The sequence below is a fragment of the Littorina saxatilis genome, linkage group LG13, assembly GCF_037325665.1.
Source record: "Littorina saxatilis isolate snail1 linkage group LG13, US_GU_Lsax_2.0, whole genome shotgun sequence".
Lineage (NCBI taxonomy): Eukaryota > Metazoa > Mollusca > Gastropoda > Littorinimorpha > Littorinidae > Littorina > Littorina saxatilis.
Window position 1 is genome coordinate 9,937,996 of NC_090257.1, and position 6,000 is coordinate 9,943,995.

The window sequence follows — 6,000 nt, forward strand, 5'->3', positions numbered from 1 at the left end:
ACCCCCCGTTTTAAGACTCCCTCCTTTTTAAGACCTTGTTTTCTGACTTTCTGTTCATAACCTCTGCACAATTACCCCCCGTTTTAAGACCAGATTTTTGGAGGTCTTAAAAGGGCGGTTCCACCGTAGTCAACTATGGGCCCCTCTCAATTTGCCAATGCCGATGCTAGCCGCTAGCAGACCTCACCTCCCCATCTAACACTTTGACCGACAACAATGTTCACAGCACAACGTCGACCACTAACACACGATGGCAACAGAACAATCGCCAACTCCTTGACTTCAAACTGGCTTTGAAACACAGAACCGTCCACAATGCAGACCTACAATATTCACTTATTTTACCAAGCCCCGTTACACGACATACTACAACATCGATGAGAACAACTAGACCGGTCCTGTGACGTCCGTAATTCGAACAAAATGTGCTTTAGTTATTGAAGAGAACAATAGATCACCTTTACACTTTTGATCAACACGAACAATGAAAGCAAAGCGCCCAGGACACAACCAACAGACAACGAGAGTCCTGCGGAACCATTCCCCTGGCACGTCGTGGAATACGATAAACCAGTGACTTCAACAAGCAATCGCCATTATCTGTGGTGTCTTTGGCTTCATGGTCCCACTGGCTGCAACACAACTGTAATTCACCTTCATGGCCGTGACAGACATACTAAGATGACACTTGGACATCTACATTGCCTTAAACTTATATAAGAGAACACAATCTGTGGTAAGAAACACGGCCTCAGGAAATAATTAAAGTCCGTCTACCTGACCACGATTCTGTCAACAGCTAACTAACTGTCTTGACGCGAGTTCCCTTCGCCTCGGAATTCATTACCTACATTAAACAGTGGGCACCTTTCAACACCTCAGTCTGTATGTGTCTACCATGATGAAAGTAGGCCCAGAACGAAAACAAAACCCCTCCCGCAAGAAAACAGTCCGTCGCCGTGAAAATCTCACCGACTTTCCAATCCATCAACTGTCAACTTAACACAAGAAACGGTAATCATCGCTCATCAGGTGTTGGCTAATGAAGTCAAGGCTTAGACTTCTCATTTCTTACGCCCGAAAGGCAATTAAAACAGGTGGGTATTACGCATGAACTTAATACTGATCATTAGCAGACTGGGTTGCTTTTTCAAAGTTTCTTCAACCTGTGTGGGACCGGCCAAGCCTGAGACTGTCATAGTTGCAGTAAAGGTCCGAAACTACGACTGACACAAGATTCAGACCTTCGAATACATAGTAAATTAGTGCCCGGACATTTGCCTAAACCCAGGCTTCAGGTACATCCATATAGAATGTAGTTCCGTGCCTTTTTGGGGAAGATTCCACACCAAACAAAACCTTGTGTCTATAATAAGTTACACAGTCACGTACAATCACTGTGTATTTTTCTGTTTTACACAACCACCAACGTCAACAATCTGGATTCAGACAGAAACTCACCAAAACTAAGGCTAAAACTAAATAACACCTCGGTTAAAGTATATGTTCAAACTGCCACCTTTACCCTGCGTCACGTCAACTATATTCAGAGCTAATAAAGGCGTGAGAGAGAGAGAGAGAGAGAGAGAGAGAGAGAGAGAGAGAGAGAGAGAGAGAGAGAGAGAGAGAGAGAGAGAGAGAGAGAGAGAGAGAGAGAGAGAGAGAGAGAGAGAGAGATCTTTCCGTTTCAGTTTACAACCTTTCTCTTCGTTACACCCTCACCCAGGCAAGACAGTCACGTCCTAAGCTGTTGAGATTGTGTCCACTTTTTCATTAGCGGCATTAACCCCTCTCAGCATCTATGAATATCTATGTGTATAATGCATGTGTACGGGGGTCGGTGAACAGGAGGTCAAGCCTACACCAGCCAGGGGTCAAGTTAGGAACAACTCACTGAGCTAGAGTGTCCTTTATCACCGCTATCCGATTCGGCCAAGCCGGCCCGGCCGTTGGATCAGATGGGATTTACTACTCAAGGGTCACTGCCTTCCAGAGAAAAGCGTGACTGGAAATAAGATCCTCTTGATCGTAATCCTGGTCGTCAATAGCAGTCAGTGCTTTGGCATAACTGCGGACACCTTATCTTCCTTATCTGCACTTTATCTTCTTTATCTGCACCTGATCTTCCTTATCTGCACTTTATCTTCCTTATCTGCACCTGACGCTTTGGCTTCTTTTGTCAGTATTCGAGGGCCTGGAGGTTGAACAATACGACAATAACATGGAAGCAGTGCCTTTGCATAAATGTGGCCACCTGTGCTTCTCATGTTATCAAATCCACACACCTGTTAACGAATAAAACAGACACAGCTGATCTGTTAAATGTAAACACAAACCAAGTCTAAACTCAAGTGTCGCACTTTTGAACTCACTTTCTGTTAGGCCAACAAAAAAATAGTCTGTTTACGGTAACCCGACCGACCCTATTTTTTTCGCGCGACCCTAGACTTTTTTGGGCATTTGGGGGGGGGGGGGGGAAAAAAAAAATGGGTTTGTGTTTTTTTTGGCATTTGGCAAAATAACGTACAAATATGATTTTTGGGAGAAAAAAAATATCCCGACCTACCGACCCTATTTTTTTGGTCTATGTTACCGTAAACAGACTATTTTTTTGTGTGGCCTTACTAGTGTTGAACACTACTGTTTAACATCATGCATGTATGCTACTTTTGCAAGTAGAATTAAGAACTATATCACATTGTGTTCAAAACTGGTGACAGGAAAAGGGTGTTGAAAAGTGAGTGGAACACTTCAGTATAGAATGCAAACGAAGCCAATTGAGAACATGTTTCCACTGCTTTCTAACCACATGTGAACATTGCTCTGTTACATTGTAACCACCTCTGACAATTCTTCCACTACGTTCAGGCACCTGTTGTTAAAATAAGAGGGTAAAAGTCATCCACGTGGTTCCTGAAGTGTGATTTGCTGTGGGTGTAAGCCTCGGTCATACAGGCGACTCAGTCGTTGCGATTCAGTCTTGCGATTCAATCTTTGGCCGATCGCACATCACATCGTAGGCCATTGACCCGTCACACGATGAACGATAGACGAACGACTGGCGAACGACAACTCCACGCGAGCGGGGCGGAAGTGACGTGTCATAGTGAACACGGCAAACGCGCTTTGCGAGAGTAGACGCTAAATGTTCGAACGTCGCTCTACCTTTCTGAAAAATTCCTTTCAGCATTACGCCTTTGCAAGAAATAAAGTTCCCAGACAGCTGCAATAAATGTTTTCCGACCGCTGTACATGCCTAAAACGTCTCCTTTATATCTGAGTAAAAAACTGTTCTTCCAAAAAGTTTTGAATCGACGAAGAGACGCTGTACGCCACTGTCCGCCATTATTTTACGTCACGGCATCAAGGCCGCAGCAACGCTCTGTTGGCTCTGCCCCTGCGATTGACCGACGACTGGATCGCAGAAATAGAACATGTTCTAAACCTCAAAGCTACGAGGGAATCGCATGAGACTGAGTCGCAGACTTGTCGTAGCTGTTTTCTACGACTGAGTCGGCTGTGTGACAGGGTAAATCGCGCGACTCAGTCGCATGTGTGACAGCCCTCTAAGCCAGGCCAGTGGTAGAGCTTTGCTGTTGGAACTGTTCCCACTTTCTACACGTGTAGCTGCCACTCCAGTAAGCTGCAGGACTTTTTATTACACGAACACCGTGTTGAGCAAAACACAGCGCATCTCTCAAGCAAACCAAACCAGGAGGCCTTGAATTGAGGATGTTGTAACATGCCACAGACTGCTTCACACGAGAAAAGAAAATGGTAAAAAAGGAGGAAATACGGTTTGCCAACTCCCAAATTATATGACAAAATGTAAAAGTGTTTCTTCTTATCCCTGATACAAGAGATCAAGGTAACTTGATTTAAACATAAGGCGTTTTGCTTACAGCTTCAAAATAAATCAATTTAATAGACTTTGGCTTCCACCATCAAAGATGATTTTTCTCTCCACATTATTCCATCCATGTTGACACTTAGAAGTACACGCTTAGCCTTACTTCAAATCTCCGCATTGAACTTAATTTTTGTCATAAAACTACAACACCTTTTAAGATCAACACTGCATCTATGATCACTTCAGTTTATGAACACGATCTAACGAACACAACTCAAGTCTTTTCTTTGCCCCCCCCCCCCCCCCCCCACCACACACACACACAAACACACACCCCACCAAACGGGATAATAGGATCGAAGTTCTCCCAGTGAAAGAAACCTGCGACACGTCACGCTAGAACAAACTGCACTCGGCCTGATCACTCGAGTGTGAAGTGACACATTGAGTCAAGAATGTCTCCAGTACAGACTGACTGATCCGTGATACCGTTTCACTGACACACACCCTGGCCTTCAGTCTTTTACCTCAACCCCCCCACCCCATCCGACCCCAACAACACCACCACCTGCTATGAAACCTCACCTGAATCAAGTATTTCTGTTCTTCATAAAACTTCCACCACTTTTGAAACGGCAACCACTATCAGCGTATACATGTAGCTTTTGAACACACATCAACGAACACAACAGTCTGTTCGTCGACCGGATTTTGAAACAGTAGGAGTCCATTTACTTTAGATTTCTACGAAACCTGACTTCTAACTCTATACTAGCCCCACGTGAATGAAAGCGAACACGGACAGATCGCAGGGACATTGACTTGAATTTCGTTGTGGGTTTTAAGGCAAAAACCGAAAGACGGATAACCTGTTTTTAATCACCACCCTTGTAAATTACCCTACAACAGACTTGTCAACAAACCAGAAAATCCACACACGCCTTCACAGCTGAAAAGGTAGCACAAGCCGTCATTGAAATTTAACGGCATGTAAAAGGAAATTAAAATAGCAAAGCAGACGCATGCATGCGGATTTCCGTTCAAAACAAATGGCGGGCATCAATAAAAGAAACGACAGAATTATTTCTGGCTTGTCACTCAGTTTTCTAAACGCAGGTGAAGCGGATATCTCGCATTCAATATGTACGTGCCCAGTCACGACCCAAGCAACTAAAATGTCAAGGTATGTCCCTGTTCTTCGTAAAACATGTTTGTTTTTTTAACAATCAAAACTATAAACGAGCATAACAATAACAAACAAGTCCTTGTCCATTAAAATCCACAAACTTTTCTATACACGAGGCTGCTAAAGCTAGCTTCAAAACTCATCTTTAGACTTCTCAAATGTGGACTTCCTTTGATATATTTATGAATATCCATCACTTGCGACCTCCGAGGTTGGCTTGAAACAAATCATTATTTTGAGACGCTCCCTTCACCCGCAGCGACCTTCATCTTCTCTTGGCCTCGAGCCAGCCCCCTGTGTTAGAGTGTACTTTCACGTCCAGCCAGGAGAAAATCCAAAACAAATTCACAAAGAAAGCATACACGCCATCCCGGCACTTAAACACACAAACTGAATCAAAACGTCCCACAACTAAACCTCAACAATATATAACCTTCTTTCTTTATCGCACAAAAGTCTTCACATCATCAAACAAAAATCGTCACATCATCATACAGACAAAGTAAGCGAAGAATACTCCACACGACCTCAAAACGACAGTAAAATTATACTCGGCACTTATGCACACAAACAAAAGCAAATATCCCAACAGTCTTCTGGATCTGGATTTATTACGTCGCAGGGACCACTGTTGGTCATCTTCGCCGAAACCATACAACGGGTCCAAACACCATCACACACCAATCTTCACACCATAGCACAGAAAATGTAAGTAAACAAACTCCAAAACGAAGGCACTAACACCATGTCGGCACTTACACCCACACACGGAATCAGAAGTTCCAACACTCGAATCTCACTTTAACCACACATGTAACCGTTCTTTCACCACCACACAAATCTTCACCTCGTCACACACACAAATCTTAAAATCTTCACACACAAATGATCACAGACAAAAAATACGGAGTACTCCAAACGCGTAGCAAAGCAATGACCGAATCGTTGCCATGATCCAGTTTCA

General features: G+C 43.8%; 1 protein-coding gene across 1 annotated transcript in view; it reads right to left on the minus strand.

Annotated features, from left to right (window-relative positions):
• Positions 1-6,000, minus strand: part of LOC138983551 (serine/threonine-protein phosphatase 2A regulatory subunit B'' subunit beta-like) — a 70,519-nt gene that overhangs the window by 41,123 nt on the left and 23,396 nt on the right. The gene's annotated exons all lie outside the window — the stretch shown is intronic.